We start from the raw sequence: 22576 nt of genomic DNA on the forward strand, positions 1-22576 counted from the left end.
ACTGGTCTCTACATCAAATACATAATACGTAGCTCACAGATTTCAGTTGACTTGGTATAGATAAACTGTCTCATCAAAATAGATGGTTTATTGTTGCAAAAATTGTACATTTCAATAGGAAGTAGTATAACCTACAGTATGAGAGAACTAAGAGTTCTGAGACATCTGGCTGAAAACCACAGAAATAGAGAAACAGAGAGAGAGAGAGAGAGAGAGAGAGAGAGACATAGAGACATAGAGAGACACATAGAGAGACACATAGAGAGAAAGAGAGTGGGAGAGAGAGAGAGTGAAAGGAGCAGAGAGACAACGGTCTTGTGTGCCTGAGGCCAGCAGGCCCTAACAATGCGTAGAGACATCCTTATCTTGTGTTCATCACAGACCACAGAGTAACTGTCAATCAGTTGCTTTGTGTGTGAGGGGGTATAAGTGGCATGAGAAGAGAAAACTATTTTCAACACTACAACTTCAAGATGCCTGAGTATGTCCCAAATAAATAAATTAAACTTCCTTTGTCCTGATTATTGTTGAATGCTTTATTCATCTTATCACAAGCAAGTCAATATGAAATGGTGGTGAAGCAATGCATTTCATTTATTAGTAGCTACAATTACAATAACAAAGCTAATACAGTTAACTAAGAGCTCATGAATTTTAATTGACGTCTGATTTATTGTTCTACTGTCTGATCTCAGAATACACTGTCTCTTCCTCCATGTTGCTTCTCTGTCTTCTAGACCTGTTCTTCTTGTTGCTCAGATTCAGAGCTACATAATGGAGACTGTCTGCATCTTGGGCCTGTGAAGAACAATTATATAATGGAGGAGAATATTACTAACTATACGTTTTATTAACTGGAACAATTTTTAAGGATTTCTACCTACCCGTGTATCCAAAAACGAGACTGGCTGGACCTCTTGTTTGAGAGCCGGGTCCTGAAAAGAAACACAGAAAAGATATTGATAGAACCCCTCACTACTGATACATCTGTAGATGGTGATATCAAAGAAGAGCAACTTCTTAGAATAAGTCACTTACCTCTGCGCTGCAGACATGTTCTCTTGTTCATCTTGTAAAGGATGCAAGTCAGGAGAAGAAACAGGATTAGAGAGAGAGCAACTGCTACTCCCAGGCAGTACACAAAGAGAAGAGAGTCTGCTCCATTGTCAGTGAAAATAAATATGGGAATAGAAGTATAATAACTATATGAATGATTGCACATATTCCCATGTGATCTAAACAACTTGTACTGTGTACAGTTTTACACAGTAGAGTATCCAATAGATATAAACAAAAATGTAAGATGTGCCACCCGTTTCAATGTCCAGCTTGGTCCCGTTTTCAAACAGTATCTCCCCACATGAGACCACAGCACAGTAGTAAATCCCAGGATCAGCGAGGCTGAGGTTCATCTTGGGGAGGTTGTAGACACAACTCTGTGTAGGAGACCCAGCCTCAGGGCTCTTCTTACACTGATCACAATGATTGGTGTAATTGATTCCTGGAAGGGATTCTCCTGAGTCATGTGTGACCCAATAGCCACTGACAAGAGAATGAGTAAGATCATGGAGAACATTCTCTTTTCCTGCTAGATTAATTCATTAAATTATTTAATTTATTAACAATCCGAAATGAAAGAAGCAATTTAAGTTACCTTTGACAGCTAAAATAGTTCCTTCTCCAAATTCAATGTCGTTCAAGAACAAAGCACATCACAATAGTATGTAGCTCATTCTCCTTCCTCTGTCTGGGACATGGTCAGGTTAAAGCTGTCAACTCCTCTCTTCACAATCAGATGTTTAGTTTCCACTGAAATCCTTGATAAAGTTGTTGTATAATAACTATCTTGATTGGTGTGAAGTGGTGATGTCATGAGTAAAGGCATTTGTCCAACAGCCTGCTTGAACCAAGCAACATAGGTCATCAAACTAGATGGACAAAAGCAAGTGAGTCACAATACCTCCCAGATGAGTTACTATCACCAGGTCTGGTTGGACTATGTCCATAGTAAATGCACAAACTGTAAAATAAAAAAATAGAAAATAGATCAGAGATATAGATTCAAAAAACATTTATATAGATGCCTCAAAGTGTCTGTGAATAATACTAAAATACCTTGTATTTTTTAGGAAGCAAATAAACAGAAATATGATTGGTTCAACTGGTAGGCATAGGGTTTCTCAATATGCATACTAGAGTGATCCACACTCTCATGCTCAGAGTGCATTCTCTGACGATGTTCTCTTGAGTATGTTCTTGTGAGGAAGAGAGTGTGGAGGGTGCATAAAACATTACATTTGAGAAGCACTTACATTACATTACACCTAGCAAACATTTTACTTCATAACTATCAGTTAGCTATACGTACATCATAATAATGTAGCTAACCAGATAGTTTAACAGGCAAAAATGACATAAAATGAATATTATGCAAGATAAATGTAATTTATATGTGGGTAGCTATCTATCAGTTCCTCATGGCTATCTGGTAAGCTAACAGTAGTAGCTAGCCAGTTTGCCCTATTGACTTACTATGGGCTTGCGATCTACGGTACGTACATTTACATTTAACATTTAAGTCATTTAGCAGACGCTCTTATCCAGAGCGACTTACAAATTGGTGCATTCACCTTATGATATCCAGTGGAACAACCACTTTACAATATTGCATCTAAATCTTTTAAGGGGGGTGGGGTTAGAAGGATTACTTTATCCTATCCTAGGTATTCCTTAACCTGTTAGGGCTAGGGGGCAGTATTGACACGGCTGGATAAAAAACGTACCCGATTTAATCTGGTTACTACTCCTGCCCAGTAACTAGAATATGCATATAATTATTGGCTTTGGATAGAAAACACTCCAAAGTTTCTAAAACTGTTTGAATGGTGTCTGTGACTATAACAGAACTCAAATGGCAGGTCAAAACCTGAGAAGATTCTGTACAGGAAGTACCCTGTCTGACCATTTCTTGGCCTTCTTTGCCATCTCTATCCATTACAAAGGATCTCTGCTGTTACGTGACACTTCCTACGGCTCCCATGGGCTCTCAGAAGGCGGCAAAAAGCTGAATCGTGGCTTTGCAGGCTCTGGCTGAAAAAAAGTAGCGCGTTTGGGTAGTGGCTGGTTACAGTACTGTGAGACTCAGGCGCGTGCCCGCGTCGACTGAATGCTTTGTTTTCTTTCCTCTGTTTACCTTAACGGAGATTCCCGGTTGGAATATTATCGCTTTTTTACGAGAAAAATGGCATAAAAATGGATTTTAAACAGCGGTTGACATGCTTCGAAGTACGGTAATGGAATATTTAGACATTTTTTGTCACGAATTGCGCCATGCTCGTGACCCTGATTTACCATTTCGGATAGTGTCTGGAACGCACAAACAAAACGCCGCTATTTGGATATAACGATGGATTATTTTGGACCAAACCAACATTTGTTATTGAAGTAGCAGTCCTGGGAGTGCATTCTGACAAGACAACAAAGGTAATCAAACTTTTGTAATAGTAAATCTGACTTTGGTCAGGGCTAAACTTGGTGGGTGTCTAAATGGCTAGCCGTGATGGCTGGGCTATCTACTGAGAATATTGCAAAATGTGCTTTCACCGAAAGCTATTTTAAAATCGGACACCTCGATTGCACAAAGGAGTTCTGTATCTATAATTCTTAAAATAATTGTTATGTTTTTTGTGAACGTTTATCGTGAGTAATTTAGTAAATTGTTAGTAAATTCCCCAGAAGTTTGCGGGGGGTATGCTAGTTCTGAACGTCACATGCTAATGTAAAAAGCTGGTTTTTGATATAAATATGAACTTGATTGAACAAAACATGCATGTATTGTATAACATAATGTCCTAGGTGTGTCATCTGATGAAGATCATCAAAGGTTAGTGCTGCATTTAGCTGTCTTCTGGGTTTTTGTGACATTATATGCTAGTTTGAAAAATGGGTGTCTGATTATTTCTGGCTGGGTACTCTGCTGACATAATCTAATGTTTTGCTTTCGTTGTAAAGCCTTTTTGAAATCGGACAGTGTGGTTAGATTAACGAGAGTCTTGTCTTTAAAATGCTGTAAAATAGTCATATGTTTGAGAAATTGAAGTAATAGCATTTCTAAGGTATTTGAAAATCGCGCCACGGTATTCAACTGGCTGTTGCGTAGGTGGGACGAATTCGTCCCGACTAGCCCAGAGAGGTTAAAGAGGTGGGGTTTCAGGTGTCTCCGGAAGGTGGTGATTGACTCCGCTGTCCTGGCGTCGTGAGGGAGCTTGTTCCACCATTGGGGTGCCAGAGCAGCGAACAGTTTTGACTGGGCTGAGCGGGAACTGTGCTTCCTCAGAGGTAGGGAGGCGAGCAGGCCAGAGGTGGATGAACGCAGTGCCCTTGTTTGGGTGTAGGGCCTGATCAGAGCCTGAAGGTACGTACTCTGCGTATGTTGTAGAGCATGAACCTACAGGATCAGGTCACCGCCTTGATGTTAGTGGAGAACGACAGGGTGTTGTCCAGGGTCACGCCAAGGTTCTTAGCACTCTGGGAGGAGGACACAATGGAGTTGTCAACCGTGATGGCGAGATCATGGAACGGGCAGCCCTTCCCCGGGAGGAAGAGCAGCTCCGTCTTGCCGAGGTTCAGCTTGAGGTGGTGATCCGTCATCCACACTGATATGTCTGCCAGACATGCAGAGATGCGATTCGCCACCTGGTTATCAGAAGGGGGAAAGGAGAAGATTAATTGTGTGTCGTCTGCATAGCAATGATAGGAGAGTTCATGTGAGGATATGACAGAGCCAAGTGACTTGGTGTATAGCAAGAATAGGAGAGGGCCTAGAACAGAGCCCTGGGGGACACCAGTGGTGAGAGCACGTGGTGCGGAGACAGATTCTCGCCACGCCACCTGGTAGGAGCGACCTGTCAGGTAGGACGCAATCCAAGCCTGGGCCGCGCCGAAGATGCCCAACTCGGAGAGGGTGGAGAGGAGGATCTGATGGTTCACAGAATCAAAGGCAGCAGATAGGTCTAGAAGGATGAGAGCAGAGGAGAGAGAGTTAGCTTTAGCAGTGCGGAGAGCCTCCGTGACACAGAGAAGAGCAGTCTCAGTTGAATGACCAGTCTTGAAACCTGACTGATTTGGATCAAGAAGGTCATTCTGAGAGAGATAGCAGGAGAGCTGGCCAAGGACGGCACGTTCAAGAGTTTTGGAGAGAAAGGAAAGAAGGGATACTGGTCTGTAGTTGTTGACATCGGAGGGATCGAGTGTAGGTTTTTTCAGAAGGGGTGCAACTCTCGCTCTCTTGAAGACGGAAGGGACGTAGCAAGCGGTCAAGGATGAGATGATGAGCAAGGTGAGGTAAGGGAGAAGGTCTCCGGAAATGGTCTGGAGAAGAGAGGAGGGGATAGGGTCAAGCGGGCAGGTTGTTGGGCGGCCGGCCGTCACAAGACGTGAGATTTCATCTGGAGAGAGAGGGGAGAAAGAGGTCAAAGCACAGGGTAGGGCAGTGTGAGCAGGACCAGCGGTGTCGTTTGACTTAACCTGTTAGGGCTAGGGGGCAGTATTGACACGGCTGGATAAAAAACATACCCGATTTAATCTGGTTACCACTCCTACCCAGTAACTAGAATATGCATATACTTATTACATATGGATAGAAAACACCCTAAATTTTCTAAAACTGTTTGAATGGTGTCTGTGAGTATAACAGAACTCAAATGGCAGGTCAAAACCTGAGAGATTCCTTTACAGGAAGTGGCCTGTCTGACCATTTCTTGAACTTCTTTTCCATCTCTATCATTTACTAAGGATCTCTGCTCTAACGTGACACTTCCCACGTCGTCCATAGGCGCTCAGAGCCCGGGAAAAAACAGAATGTCGTCATTCCAGCCCCAGGCTGAAACACATTATCGCCTTTCTCAAGTGGCCGATCAAGGGACACTGAGCTTATGCGCGTGACCCCGACCGCCCCCGCCTTTGGGATTTTTTCCTCTGTTTGCCGAAAAGGAGATTCCCTGTCGGAATATTATCGCTTTTCTACGAGAAAAGTGTCGTAAAAATTGATTTTAAACAGCGGTTGACATGCTTCGAAGAACGGTAATGGAATATTTAGAATTTTATTGTCACGAATTGCGCCATGCGCGCGACACTTCTTTACTATTTCGGATAGTGTCTGGAACGCATCGAACAAAAACGCCGCTATTCGGATATAACGATGGATTATTTTGGACCAAACCAACATTTGTTATTGAAGTAGCTGTCCTGGGTGTGCATTCTGACGAAGACAACAAAAGGTAATCAAACTTTTATAATAGTAAATATGATTATGGTGAGTGCTAAACTTGCCGGGTGTCTAAATAGCGAGCCCGTGATGCCTGGGCTATGTACTTAGAATATTGCAAAATGTGCTTTCACCAAAAAGCTATTTTAAAATCGGACATATCGAGTGCATAGAGGAGGTCTGTATCTATAATTCTTAAAATAATTGTTATGCTTTTTGTGAACGTTTATCGTGAGTAATTTAGTAAAATGTTAGCGAATTCCCCGTAAGTTTGCGGGGGGTATGCTAGTTCTGAACGTCACATGCTAATGTAAAAAGCTGGTTTTTGATATAAATATGAACTTGATTGAACAAAACATGCATGTATTGTATAACATAATGTCCTAGGGTTGTCATCTGATGAAGATCATCAAAGGTGAGTGCTGCATTTAGCTGTCTTCTGGGTTTTGGTGACATTATATGCTGGCTTGAAAAATGGGTGTCTGATTATTTCTGGCTTGGTACTCTGCTGACATAATCTAATGTTTTGCTTTCGTTGTAAAGCCTTTTTGAAATCGGACAGTGTGGTTAGATTAACGAGAGTCTTGTCTTTAAATGGCTGTAAAATAGTCATATGTTTGAGAAATTGAAGTAATAGGATTTTTAAGGTTTTGAAAATCGCGCCACAGGCTGACGCAAGCGTCCCACCTAGCCCATAGAGGTTAACAAACGAGGATCGGATGTTGTCGACCTTCTTTTCAAAATGGTTGACGAAGTCATCCGCAGAGAGGGAGGAGGGGGGGGGGAGGAGGATTCAGGAGGGAGGAGAAGGTGGCGAAGAGCTTCCTAGGGTTAGAGGCAGATGCTTGGAATTTAGAGCGGTAGAAAGTGGCTTTAGCAGCAGAGACAGAAGAGGAAAATGTAGAGAGGAGGGAGTGAAAGGATGCCAGGTCCGCAAGGAGGCGAGTTTTCCTCCATTTCCGCTCGGCTGCCCGGAGCCCTGTTCTGTGAGCTCGCAATGAGTCGTCGAGCCACGGAGCAGGAGGGGAGGACCGAGCTGGCCTGGAGGATAGGGGACATAGAGAGTCGAAGGATGCAGAAAGGGAGGAGAGGAGGGTTGAGGAGGCAGAATCAGGAGATAGGTTGGAGAAGGTTTGAGCAGAGGGAAGAGATGATAGGATGGAAGAGGAGAGAGTAGCGGGAGAGAGAGAGCGAAGGTTGGGATGGCGCAATACCATCCGAGTAGGGGCAGAGTGAGAAGTGTTGGATGAGAGCGAGAGGGAAAAAGATACAAGGAAGTGGTCGGAGACTTGGAGGGGAGTTGCAATGAGATTAGTGGAAGAACAGCATCTAGTAAAGATGAGGTCAAGCGTATTGCCTGCCTTGTGAGTAGGGGGGAAGGTGAGAGGGTGAGGTTAAAAGAGGAGAGGAGTGGAAAGAAGGAGGCAGAGAGGAATGAGTCAAAGGTAGACGTGGGGAGGTTAAAGTCACCCAGAACTGTGAGAGGTGAGCCATCCTCAGGAAAGGAACTTATCAAGGCGTCAAGCTCATTGATGAACTCTCCAAGGGAACCTGGAGGACGATAAATGATAAGGATGTTAAGCTTGAAAGGGCTGGTAACTGTGACAGCATGGAATTCAAAGGAGGCGATAGACAGATGGGTCAGGGGAGAAAGAGAGAATGTTCACTTGGGAGAGATGAGGATTCCAGTGCCACCACCCCGCTGGCCAGATGCTCTCGGGTTATGCGAGAACACGTGGGCAGACGAGGAGAGAGCAGTAGGAATAGCAGTGTTATCTGTGGTAATCCATGTTTCCGTCAGCGCCAAGAAGTCGAGGGACGGGAGGGTAGCATAGGCTGAGATGAACTCTGCCTTGTTGGCCGCAGACCGGCAGTTCCAGAGGCTGCCGGAGACCTGGAACTCCACGTGGGTCGTGCGTGCTGGGACCACCAGGTTAGAGTGGCAGCGGCCACGCGGTGTGAAGCGTTTGTATGGCCTGTGCAGAGGGGAGAGAACAGGGATAGACAGACACATAGTTGACAGGCTACAGAAGAGGCTACGCTAATGCAAAGGAGATTGGAATCCACTTTGGACTACACGTATCGAATGTTCAGAAAGTTAAGCTTACGTTGCAAAAATCTTATTGACTAAAATGATTAAAATGATACAGTACTGCTGGCTGGTGAAGTAGGCTAGCTAGCAGTGGCTGCATTGTTGACTTTGTTTGAAAGTGTAGCTGGCTAGGTAACCTCGATAGTTTCAGCACTACACCTTATCATGATACAAAGGCAACTATGTAGCTAGCTAACATAACACTAATCAAGACGTTCTTTTGTAATGTATTTAGTTTCTACAATGCTGCTCGTCGGTAATAGTTGGCTAGGTTTGGAAATGGCGTCGCAGGGGACGAAAATAGCTGGCCAGCTAACCTTGATAATTACTCTAAACTACACAATTATCAAACTATGACAAAGACAACTTATTGACTAAAATGACTAAAATGATACAGTACTGCTGGCTGGTGAAGTAGGCTAGCTAGCAGTTGCTGCGTTGTTGACTTTGTTTGAAAGTGTAGCTGGCTAGGTAACCTCGATAGTTTCAGTGCTACACCTTATCATGATACAAAGGCAACTATATAGCTAGCTAACACTAGCTAACCTGGCTAGCTAACCTCGATAATTACTCTAAACTACACAATTATCTTAGATACAAAGACAGCAAAGACAACGATGTAGCTAGCTAACACTACACTAATCAAATCGTTCCGTTGTAATGTATTAGTTTCTACAGTGCTGCTAGTCGGTAGAAGTTGGCTAGCTAGCTAGCAGTGTTGACTAAGTAGGAGAACGGTGGCGCGGCGCGGCGGACAAAAATAGCTGGCTAGCTAACCTCGATAATTACTCTAAACTACACAATTATCTTAGATACAAAGACAGCAAAGACAACTATGTAGCTAGCTAACACTACACTAATCAAATCGTTCCGTTGTAATGTATTAGTTTCTACAGTGCTGCTAGTCGGTAGAAGTTGGCTAGCTAGCTAGCAGTTGTTGACTAAGTAGGAGAACGGTGGCGCGGCACGGCGGACGAAAATAGCTGGCTAGCTAACCTCGATAATTACTCTAAACTACACAATTATCTTTGATACAAAGACAGCTAAGTAGCTAGCAAAAAAATTGCTCAGATCAAACAAATCAAACCATTGTAATGTAATGAGATGTAATATTACCTGCGGAGGGAAGCGGAACGAAGTGCAGCACAACTAATCATGCCAAAATTAACAATGCATGTATTTATTATCGTATCAAGATAAAATATTGTACTCAGGCACCATATGAGATGTCAATAGGCAACATTTCTTTCCAAAGTCGGAGTGTATTTTGTCTCGCTTTAGCTCAAATAATGGCTGCCATTCATTTCAAGAAATGTAGAATAATTTTTATGTGGTTGCATCATGTTTCTTTGTATACTTTCTGATGAAGCCTGCATCGATGCATGCTTCAGAATATGTACAAGCAGAGTACGCATTCGACAAGTGCCCTCTGTATTGCATTTCGCATACTTTGATTTTGATACTCCAACACTCCCGTGTTCCAATTTGCATGCTCGGAGCACGGTAGTATGCATTTTGAGAAATACCCATAGGTTTTGTTGACGCCTCATTCAGCCGAAACAGTTTGGAATAGTTTGTGCATATATTATGTCAACATTTTGTGATGTTTTAGTTCATTTTGGTCTTCGACAAGGGTTTTCCGGTTGTTCGTGCACACAAAAGAAAATTCTTGAGGCAAACCGAAGTCAGCAGCAAATGTCGCTACCTAAAGCCGGTAGCCGAAGTCTAAGCCCTTTCATCCGTGATTGGTCAACAGGAGGGATTCTTCAATAAAGTGTTTGATGACATTCAACAGAAGTCCTGCACTGAACATCTAAGTTAGATGTAAAATTGTGCGACTAAGATCTCAACGGCAAAAAACTTCAAAATGAATTTCTTGAGTTATCTTGAGGGAGTATATTCTAGCTACAGTGTCTCAAAATGGAGAAACAGTACCATTTATGTTTTTTTCTAGTTTTTCAAGCAAAGGTATTTTAACGGCATTGTAAGATGTTCTGTTAGTCTACATGGCATGCAGTATATCAGTGGAGCTGTGTTTCCAATTGTCAAGGGCTTCAACATCGGAGAATGAAGGAACAGACTGAGGCCACAACACAGTATAAAGTCCCAGCATCAGAGAGGCTGAGGTTCCTGTTGGTGAGATTGTATACACAGCTCTGTTTAGGAGAACCAGCCTCAGGGCTTAAATCTAGACGTTCCGCTAGCGGAACGCCTCACCAATATCCAATGGTATAGCGTGGCGCGAATTACAAATACCTCAAAAATGCAAAAACTTTAATTTTTCAAACATATGACTATTTTACACCATTTTAAAGTCAGTTACATAGCTTTCTTCATTGTTCCATTCTAATTTAGACCTGGAACCCCAGGTGCGTGCAATTAATGATCAGGTAGAACAGGAAACCATCAGGCTCCGGATCTCGTAGGGTAAAGTTGAATTCAACTGAACCAGAACATTCCTGCCTCACGTATATACCTCAAACTACCACCATTTAAGTGTTGTGTGTTGATTTTTTCAAATTGTCTCAAAATGTGAATAACGTTGAAATGTCCTTGCCTTTTTGTTTTCTCACACTTACTTTAGGTGCACTGGATTTATCTCTCCTCCATTACGCCGGTCAAGGTAAGCCAACTGTATTACATTATTTGAAAGAAAACAAATAATATTTTCAGCAGATACAGTTGTTAAAAACTATTTGACTTGAGCCCGTTTTAATCTGATTATAATTGTATAATAATCTTAGCAGTAGTAATTATCGTGTTATGGGTCAGTTGTAATGATCTATGTGCATTATATTTGAGCATAGGTAAAGAACGAAGGCTGATTGCAAGAATGATTTCATAGGGGTTGAACAAGAGCCATGTGTCTGGGGTGGCTGCTCATAGATCCTAATTTCTGTTCTATAACATTGTCTTATATCTACTGTTTTATATCATTATATTATCCTTGTATGAATATGCAGTTTTATATTCTTACAGATTGAAAGTAGTGTTAGGTTTAAGCTCTTTGTGTATGAGAAGTGTAATTATCTAGTGGACTGCAGTAGACTGTAGGAACGTGTACTCCCAATAACTCAAGGCCTCTCATGACTGATAAGAAGACATGTGAAAGGCACTGGGAAGTACGAAGGTTCTGGAATCGACAGGCTGGAACACAGTAACATGAATAGGATGAACAGACTCAGTTCCTGCCAAGCAACAGAGACTGATTCATGCTAGACATAGAAAGGGGACCAAGTCGGGAGGTATAAATATACATGCTTGTTTTACCTGTAGGCGTGCTTTTGCAGCTGCAATACCTAGTTTGGTGAATACATTTAGCTTGAATCCGTCTGGTTTATTGTACCAGAAATTAGAACCTAACACAGTACTCCTGATGTTCCATAGGTCTGTTGTGCATTTAACATATGTTGACATGTAGGGGTAGAGCAATGTCAGTGTATGTGGGGGAAAAATCTACAGAGTGAAACATTTCAATTTCAGTCTCATTCCCTGTGTATCATTTACAGAAACATCCACTAACTGAAGTGTAACACATGAGAGTTCCATGACTGATTGGACACACCGGCCTAACTAATACATATGATATGCTTTATCTTTCACTCTCTTCTTAGTGTTGTTCTCATAGGAAGTAATCCTCTTCTATTGGTTTCATTCTGACAGAGGAACCTGCAGTAGTTTTTGTGCTGTACATGTCTGATTGAGAATGTACTGAAAGTTCTCCCATGACATCATCATACATTGTCCCCTCCCCCTGAGCCCATTGATCTAGAATAGAGGGTGCTGTATCACACATGAGACGCTTAACTGAGAGAGTTCAAATAGGGTTCATCAGTAGTTCTTTGTGGTTTGTAACTGATTTCAGATAACAAAATATATGTTATAGTCAGTTTAATAAATAACTGTTTTGCTGTGGCTGTAAGCTGTCAGGGGCAACATGAACAACAAGTAAAGATAGTGATAACAGTGACACCACATAGACATCCTGCTGAAAACCACATAGAGACACAGAGACACAGAGAGCAGGTAGCAGGGTCCTGTGGGTACAAAGTCAGCGGGCCCATCTGACCAAAGTATAGATACAGCCTCGTCTTGGGCTTACAGAAGACTGCAGAGTACCTGGGAACTTGTTCACTGTATCAAATCAAATGTATTTATATAGCCCTTCTTACATCAGCTGATATCACAAAGTGCTGTACAGAAACCCAGCCTAAAACCCCAAACAGCAAGCAATGCAGGTGTAGAAGCACGGTGGCTAGGAAAAACTCCCTAGAAAGGCCAAAACCTAGGAAGAAACCTAGAGAGGAACCAGGCTATGAGGGGTGGCCAGTCCTCTTCTGGCTGTGCCGGGTGGAGATTATAACAGCACATGGCCTAGATGTTCAAATGTTCATAAATGACCAGCATTGTCAAATAATAATAATCATAGTAGTTGTCGAGGGTGCAACAAGTCAGTAACACAAGAGTAAGTATCAGTTGGCTTTTTCATAGCCGATCTTTGAGAGTAACTCTACCGCTCCTGCTGTCTCTAGAGAGTTGAAAACAGCAGGTCTGGGACAGGTAGCACGTCCGGTGAATAGGTCAGGGTTCCAGCAGGTCTGGGACAACAGGTCTGGGACAGGTAGCACGTCCGGTGAACAGGTCAGGGTTCCATAGCTGCAGGCAGAACAGTTGGAACTGGAGCAGTAGCACGGCCAGGTGAACTGGGGACAGCAAGGAGTCATCAAGCCAGGTAGTCCTGAGGCATGGTCCTAGGGCTCAGGTCCTCCGAGAGAGAGAAAGAAAGAAAGAAAGAAAGAGAAAGAGAAAGAGAATTAGAGAGAGCATATTTAACCTGTTTGGGCTAGGGGGCAGTATTGAGAATTTTGGAAAAAATATGTGCCCATTTTTAACTGCCTCCTACACCAACTCAGAAGCTAGAATATGCATATTATTGTTCAGGTTTGGATAGAAAACACTCTAAAGTTTCTAAAACTGTTTGAATGGTGTCTGTGAGTATAACAGAACTCCTATGGCAGGCAAAAACTTGACAAGGTTTCATGCAGGAAGTGGCCTGTTTGACAAGGAGTCGTGCGTCTTGCATCTGTTTATTGAAGAGTAAGGATCTTAGCTGTAACGTGACAATTCCCAGGGCTCCAATAGGCTCTCAGGACCCGGGAAAATCATGAAGGTTGACGAGGCAGCCTCAGGCTGAAACAGATTATCACCTTATCCAAGTGTCCCATTAGGTGACAATGGAATGAGGCGCGTGCGCGATTAGCCCCCGTGGAGTATTTTAATTCGGCTGTTTAGTTTATTGCAGATTCCCGGTCGGAATATTATCGCTTTTCTACGAGATAAATGGCATAAAAATTGGTTTTAAACAGCGGTTGACATGCTTCGAAGTACGGTAATGGAATATTTAGACATTTTTTGTCACGCCATGCGCCATGTGCACGACCGTGGATTACCATTCGTATAGTGTCTAGAACGCACTAACAAAACGACGCTATTTGGATATAACTATGGATTATTTGGGACCAAACCTACATTTGTTATTGAAGTAGAAGTCCTGGGCGTGCATTCTGACGAAGAACAGGAAAGGTAAGAACATTTTTCTTATAGGAAATGTTATTATGGTGAAGGCTAATCTTGCCGGGTGTCTAAATAGCTAGCCGTGATGGCTGGGCTATGTACTTAGAATATTGCAAAATGTGCTTCATCCGAAAAGCTATTTTAAAATCGGACATATCGAGTGCATAGAGGAGTAATGTATCTATAATTCTTAAAATAATTGTTATGCTTTTTGTGAACGTTTATCGTGAGTAATTTAGCAAACTGTTAGTAAATTCCCCGGAAGTTTGCGGGGGGTATGCTTTTTCTGAACGTCACATGCTAATGTAAAAAGCTGTTTTTTTATATAAATATGAACTTGATTGAACAGACATGCATGTATTGTATAACATAATGTCCTAGGTGTGTCATCTGATGAAGATCATAAAAGGTTAGTGCTGCATTTAGCTGTGGTTTGGGTTTTGGTGACATTATATGCTAGCTTGAAAAATGGGTGTCTGATTATTTCTGGCTGGGCACTCTCCTGACATCATCTAATGTTTTGCTTTCGTTGTAAAGCCTTTTTGAAATCGGACAGTGTGGTTAGATAAACGAGAGTCTTGTCTTTAAATAGCTGTAAAATAGTCATATGTTTGAGAAATTGAAGTAATAGTATTTCAAACGATTCAAAAATCGCGCCACTGGATTAGACTGGCTGTTACGTAGGTGGGACGAATTCGTCCCGCCTAGCCCATAGAGGTTAAATTCACACAGGACACCGGAAAAGACAAGAGAAATACTCCAGATGTGACAGACTGACCCTAGCCCCCCGACACAAACTACTGCAGCATAAATACTGGAGGCTGAGCCAGGAGGGGTCAGGAGACACTGTGGCCCCATCCGATGAAACCCCCCGGACAGGGCCAAACAGGTAGGATATAACCCCACCCACTTTGCCAAAGCACAGCCTCCACACCACTGGAGGGATATCTCCAACCAGCAACATACCATCCTGGGACAAGGCCGAGTATAGCCCACAAAGATCTCCGCCACGGCACAGCCCAAGGGGGGGGGGGGGGGCGCCAACCCAGACAGGAAGACCACATCAGTGACTCAACCCACTCAAGTGACGCACCCCTCCCAGGGACAGCATGGAAGAACACCAGTAAGCCAGTGACTCAGCCCCCGTAATAGGGGTAGAGGCAGAGAATCCCAGTGGAAAGAGGGGAAACCGGCCAGGCAGAGACAGCAAGGGTGGTTCGTTGCTTCAGCCTTTCCGTTCACCTTCACATCCCTGGGCCAGACTACACTTAATCATAGGACCTACTAAAGAGATAAGTCTTCAGTTAAGACTTAAAGGTTGAGACTGAGTCTGCGTCTCTCACATGGGTAGGCAGACTATTCCATAAAATTGAGCTCTATAGGAGAAAGCCCTGCCTCCAGCTGTTTGCTTAGAAATTCTAGGAACAATTAGGAGGCCCGCGTCTTGTGACCGTAGCGTACGTGTAGGTATGTACGGCAGGACCAAATCGGAAAGATAGGTAGGAGCAAGCCCATGTAATGCTTTGTAGGTTAGCAGTAAAACCTTGAAATCAGCCCTTGCCTTAACAGGAAGCCAGTGTAGGGAGGCTAGCACTGGAGTAATATGATCAAATATAGGGGTGGGTGTGGCATGCTATCAACACAACTACATGAAAACAACTCATTACAGAGGAACAATTACTTGAATAAAAAGGTTGTGTGCCTTACTAGTATCTGGAACTCAATACAAAAAACCGACTACTTGTGTTCTGCAAAAAAAGTCAAAATTAATACATTTTAATAATGAAGGAATTTTGACAGGCCCAATGAGCTTAAAATGAACCAGCCCATCTAGCATTTGATGGCCAGTCTGCCCCTGTCGCTTATCACAAAATGAAAAAAAAACGTGTAAATATTCTTACAGAGAGTGTATAAATACACATTTTAATACATTTGATGGTGCTAAACAAGCTTTACATTGTGCATGGTGTTCTTAGGCTTGTGTGCAGCTGCTCGGCCATGGAAACCCTTTTCATGAATCTCCCATCAAACAGTTCTTCTGCTGAAATTGCTTCCAGAGGTTGTTTGGAACTTGGTAGTGAGTGTTGCAACCGAGGACAGATGATTTTTACACGCTCATCACTCTGAGGTCCCGTTCTGTGAGTTTGTGTGGCCTACCACTTTGTGGCTGAGCCGTTGTTGCTCCTAGATGTTTCCACTTGACAATAACAGCACTGACAGTTGACTGGGGCATTTCTAGAAGGGCTAACATTTTATGAACTGACTTGTTGGAAAAGTGGCATCCTATGACAGTGCCATGTTTAAAGTCACTGAGTTCTTCAGTAAGGCCATTCTACTGCCAATGTTTGTCTATGTTGATTGCATGGCTGTGTGCTCGATTTTATACACCTGTCAGCAATGAGTGTGGCTGAAATTGCCGAAACCACTATTTGAAGTGGTGTCCACATACCCTACATATACAAAAGTATTTTAATAAGTTTGAAGGTGAAAAATCTATGTCACCTCCTCTTTTAAGATGCCTGAGTATGGCCTAAATAAATACATTCAACTTCCTTTCTCTTCATTGTTGTTAAATGCTTTGTTCATCTTACCACAAGCCAGTCCATGTCAGTGAGAAGCAATTTAGTTTATTCATTAGTAGCTACAGTTACAGTAATACAGCTAATAAAGCTAGAGTCAATAAAGAGCTAATTCATGTTAATGGCCATCTGTTGTATTGTTTTACTGTCTGATCCCAGAGTACACTGTCTCTTCCTCCATGTTGCTTCTCTGTCTTCCAGACCTGTTATTCTTGGTGCTCTGATCCAAGATTCAAAGCTACATAATGGAGACTGTCTGCATCTTAGGCGTGTAAAGAACAATTATAAAATGGAAGGAGAATACTACTACACATTATTAAATATATTTAAAAAAATGTACACGTTTTTATAGTAATACAAAATACAAGAATTCTGCTGACCTTTGTAACCAACGATGAGACAGGCTGGACCTTCTGTTTGAGATAAAGATACAACACCTCACTACTGATACATCTGTAGGTGGTGATATCAAAGAAGAGCATCTTCTAAGAATAAGTCAGTTACCTTGTAATGGGTGTGTGTTGGTGGCAGGGAAGTCAGGCGCAGGAGAACGAACTTGGTATAAACGGAGTCGTTTAATAAGTGCTCATAATAACTCCAAAAACCAAAATATACAAAAATAATAAAAGTGGGTACAAAACCCGTCACGCACCAACACATAACTAGCACAAACATACAATCAACCAATCACCGACAAGGACATGATTGGAAACAGAGGGTTAAAACCTGTTAGGGCTAGGGGGCAGCATTTGCACGTCTGGATAAAAAAATGTACCCGATTTAATCTGGTTACTAATCCTACCCAGTAACTAGAATATGCATATACTTATTATATATGGATAGAAAACACTCTAAAGTTTCTAAAACTGTTTGAATGGTGTCTGTGAGTATAACAGAACTCATTTGGCAGGCAAAACCCTGAGACATTTTCTGACAGGAAGTGGATACCTGATGTGTTGTATTACCTTTAAACCTATCCCATTGAAAAACACAGGGGTTGAGGAATATTTTGGCACTTCCTATTGCTTCCACTAGATGTCACCAGCCTTTACAAAGTGTTTTGAGTCTTCTGGAGGGAGATCTGACCGAACAAGAGCCATGGAACGATGATGTCCCATTAGACACCTGGCGCGCGAGTTCATGTTGGGTACCCTCGTTCCAATACGTTATAAAAGAGTATGCATTCGTCCACCTTGAATATTATTCATGTTCTGGTTAAAAAGGCCCTAATGATTTATGCTATACAACGTTTGACATGTTTGAACGAACGTAAATATATTTTTTCCCCTCGTTCATGACGAGAAGTCCGGCTGGCTTAGATCATGTGCTAACAAGACGGAGATTTTTGGACATAAATGATGAGCTTTTTTGAACAAAACTACATTCGTTATGGACCTGTGATACCTGGAAGTGACATCTGATGAAGAGAATCAAAGGTAATGGATTATTTACATAGTATTTTCGATTTTAGATCTCCCCAACATGACGTCTAGTCTGTATCGCAACGCGTATTTTTTCTGGGCGCAGTGCTCAGATTATTGCAAAGTGTGATTTCCCAGTAAGGTTATTTTTAAATCTGGCAAGTTGATTGCGTTCAAGAGATGTAAATCTATAATTCTTTAAATGACAATATAATATTTTACCAATGTTTTCTAATTTTAATTATTTAATTTGTGACGCTGACTTGACTGCCGGTTATTGGAGGGAAACGATTTCCTCAACATCAATGCCATAGTAAAACGCTGTTTTTGGATATAAATATGAACTTGATAGAACTAAAAATGCATGCATTGTCTAACATAATGTCCTAGGAGTGTCATCTGATGGAGATTGTAAAAGGTTAGTGCATCATTTTAGCTGGTTTTATGGTTTTGGTGACCCTGTCTTTGACTTGACAAAACATTACACACAACTCTTGTAAATGTACTGTCCTAACATACTCTAAATTTATGCTTTCGCCGTAAAACCTTTTTGAAATCGTAAAACGTGGTTAGATTAAGGAGATGTTTATCTTTCAAAGGGTGTAAAATAGTTGTATGTTTGAAAAATTTTGAAGAATTTTGAAGAATTTTGACATTTATTTGGATTCAAATTTGCCGCTCTTGAAATGCACCTGCTGTTGATGGAGTGCACCACGGGTGGCACGCTAGCGTCCCACCTAGCCCATAGAGGTTAAACATTGATTCAGGAGTATGAAATATTAGAATCATTGGTTTACAAATAGCATTTTAAGTTGTTAAACTGGAATGATAACCAGGACTAGACACAATGTAAGGTTCTGGGTGTAGCTGGTGCATAGGAGTCAGGCGCAGGACAGCAGAGATGAGTAACAAAAGGAACTTTACTCAAAAATTAAAAATACATAACGTAACACCAAGCCCACAAATATCGGACCGAACTTACAATAAACAAACACGCACAAAAACCATGGGGAAAACAGAGGATTAAATAATGAACATGTAATTGGGGAATTGAAACCAGGTGTGTAAAACAAAGACAAAACAAATGGAAAATGAAAAGTGGATCGCGATGGCTAGAAGGCCGGTGACGTCGACCGCCGAACGCCGCCCAAACAAGGAGAGGGACCGACTTCAGCGGAAGTCGTGACACAACCTGAACATCTTTCAACTTCTTCTCTCTGGTCTGGTGTAACAGTACAACTGAGATGAGGGTCAAGAGACAATGTGAAGTGACAGCATCAGCAGAAATGTGAATCTACATGCACCACAGGAGGCACAACTTTTAGATTGTATCCAGTGGTTGTTTGAAGAGGAAGTGAGGTCGAAATAATGTCCCACCTTAGATACAGAATGTATTCATAGATGAATCTACGATGTGTCTCTCTAAAAATGCATACGCTATCAAGAAGGTGTGCTATTTATCTTCAAATGGTATAAAGTCAGAGTTACTGGTTTGTATTTCATAATTTGGGTCAGTTTCTGAGACTAGCAGCATGTACAGTGCCTACAGAAAGTCAACACCAACATTGGATTTCTTCATATTTTATTGTGACAAAGTGGGATTCAAATGGATTTAATTGTCATTTTTTGTCAACGATGTACACAAAACACTCATGTCAAATTGGAAGAAAATCAAAGACAAGTTAGGTGGTAAGAATTAAACATAGGTAATAAAAACATGTTTATTGAACTATCACACGCATATAGGCAGGTGACAGAGTTCCATGTTACAACTAATGTCATCAAAGGGAAGAGTTTAGACATTTGTAAATCATTATATACATTTTGTTGTACACTTCTACAAAAACAAATGTATCCAGTCAGTCAACCTCAGCAACTATTGGTCAAGATTTGAGACTTCTGAAACCATCCTAGTATCAGCTTTCACACTTGCTGAACAATTATGCTCTGCATTTGAGTGATTCTATGTCGTTATTAGGAGAATATGCCAATGCAGTGACAGTCTCTTCAGCTAGGCCCGACTATTTCATTTTACAGCAAATAAGGAATGTACAAAACAGCCAAGTCACACAGACACAGTCAAGCTCAAAGTGGAGGTCAGTGGGCTCAACTTAAAATTATGCTGATTGGAGGACTGTCACATCCTGTCTTGATGACTCACATCAGAGTAGATGGTTTCTTACTCTCTCTGTTCTCTCCTCTGTCTTCAGGGCTTGGAACACTTCTTGACAGTGAACTTCAGGGCAGTATAGTTCAGGGCATCATTGTCACCATGGACCTATGGGGATGAAACACAGACTCACTCAGTTCAGACTCTGGGTCAAATCTAATGCTGTACTCTTTTGCTTATCCAGACGCACTCTTGATACAGTAGAACTGATCCTGCTAACCTGTTGGTCTGAAGTGTTGGCATGAGGATTCCCATAGTGGCCTTGTTGAAAAGGGGTCCCTGCTAAAAGACAAATGTCAAAACGTTCATTATATTGGAAACCTTTTCTTGTTAACTAATACAAAGGCTTACTCCTGTGAATGTCATATTATCCACTTCAAAATGAAGTAGGTTTGTGAAATTAAAACAATGTCCAGAGAGGGAAGTGATAAGAGGAGGGCTAGCCTTCACTCTTCTTTATGATCTATAGCTATTATTACTATTGCTATTAGTATGAAGACTTTTACTGTACCTGCACAGTGTTCACATCGTGACCTCTTCATTCTCTCACAGAGGATAATGTTGACAATCACACTCAGAATCACAGCAGTTGTCAGGCAAGATATAATGATGAGGAAAAGAAGATTACTCTGATCACCCAACAGGTCTGAAACTTAAAAAACAAGGCTTGATTACTTTCTATTATTCTTTATTGATTTATTGCTCTATAAAATATTTATAATTTTAAATCTACTATGAATTAAATGTGATAGGAAATATCAAAATGTAAATCTACCATTTGAGAGAAAAGTAGTGCTGTATTTTTGTTATGCACTACCTACCTTCAACATCCAGCTTGGTCCCGTTCCCAAATAGTATCTCCCCACATGAGGCCAAAGCACAGTAGTAAGTCCCAGCATCAGAGAGGCTGAGGTTCCTCTTGGGGAGGTTGTAGACACAGCTCCGTGTAGGTGGACAAGCCTCGGTATTCTTCTCACACTGATCACTCCTGTCTCTAAGGGTGTAAATGATTCTTGGATGGGATTCTCCTGAGCCATGTCTGAACCAATAGACATAGGGTTCACCTGCACAGGTCTCAGTGTGAATTGTACAGTTCAGAGTTACAGAGTCCCCTGGCTGGACTGACTCAGAAACAGGCTGCTGGAGAACAGACATGCTGTTGGACCCCGAATCTGAGGAGAGTGAATAAGATCATGGTTTGTACATTCTATTTTCCTGCTAGATTCATGAAATTAGCGTTATATGAACACTAGGTTAGGAAGCGACTGAAGTTACCTTTGACAATTAAAAAAGTTCCTTCTCCAAATTTGACTTCGCTCATGTCCATAGCACCACAGTAGTATGTAGCTGAGTCCCATGACTCTGTCTTGGAGATGGTCAGGTTAAAGCTGTCAACTCCTCTCTTCACACTCAAATGTTTCGTCTCAGTAAAGTCCTTGGTAAAATTGTTGGGGAAAAAAATATTTTGAGAGAGATAATATGATGATGCCATGAGAAGAGGCTTCTGTCCAACAGATTGCTTGAACCAAGAGACAATGAACATCGAATTAGATCGACAAAAGCAAGTTAGAGATACACTTTGTCCCTTGTGTGCAACCATCACAGAGTCTGGTTGGATTACATCCTTGTTAAGTGCACAACCTGTGAAGCAAACAAACTAAATAAATCAGACAAAGGTATAGTACAGATTTATACATTATTATCATTATTCAGACTACATAGTAATTCAAATGGATTAAAAAAGACTATGACATAATTAAAAGGATCCACATTAATATTTCTTACTTACCAAAATTGGCGTAAATCAAAAAGATTGGCCAATATATAATCACCATTGTAATGTCCATTCCGCACTGTATAGTGTGTGGGTCTGACAACGGGGCACCTTTTATATGATGACACTCATTGGGTAATCATTATGAAGTAGGAGGAAACTCTGAACTAAGTGGTATTATTGGCTGTCTGAACAGGCATAAAACATGTAATAAAAACTACAAGCTAACATGTGTCCTGTGGCATTCCATAGTTAGAGCAGCCCTTCAAATGATGTAAAGTCAGAGTTACTGGTTTGTATTTTTTCATGATTTGGGTCGGTGGCTGAGACTACTGGTACATATGTCCTCTTTGACATACACAGGGGGTTTATATTGTATTTCTCATTTCATGTCTGTAGAAGGCAGTTCAAGCTTTCAGGAGGAAGTGAACTCTGGTGAGGTTGGCACCTTTTTGACAAAATAAAGATGTGATCCTTTGATACCTGGTGCAAATAATTGGTAAGAATTGGGCAAGTCATTAAACTTCATAATAAAAACATGTTTATTGAAGAATCCCACAAGTATAAGGGCAGGTTACAGAGTTCCATGATACAACCAATATCATGAAAATGATGACTTCAGACATTTGCAAAATCATGATATACATTTTGTTAAACGCTTCTACAAAAACAAATGTATCCAGTCAGTCTACCTCTTTTGC

The 22576-nt window shown here is 41.6% G+C and overlaps 1 pseudogene; it reads right to left on the reverse strand.

Moving 5' to 3' along the window:
• Positions 1 to 678: 678 nt before the first annotated feature.
• Positions 679 to 21926, reverse strand: LOC106577715 (uncharacterized; annotated as a pseudogene).
• Positions 21927 to 22576: the final 650 nt, after the last annotated feature.

This window comes from Salmo salar, chromosome ssa18 (genome assembly GCF_905237065.1).
Source record: "Salmo salar chromosome ssa18, Ssal_v3.1, whole genome shotgun sequence".
Lineage (NCBI taxonomy): Eukaryota > Metazoa > Chordata > Actinopteri > Salmoniformes > Salmonidae > Salmo > Salmo salar.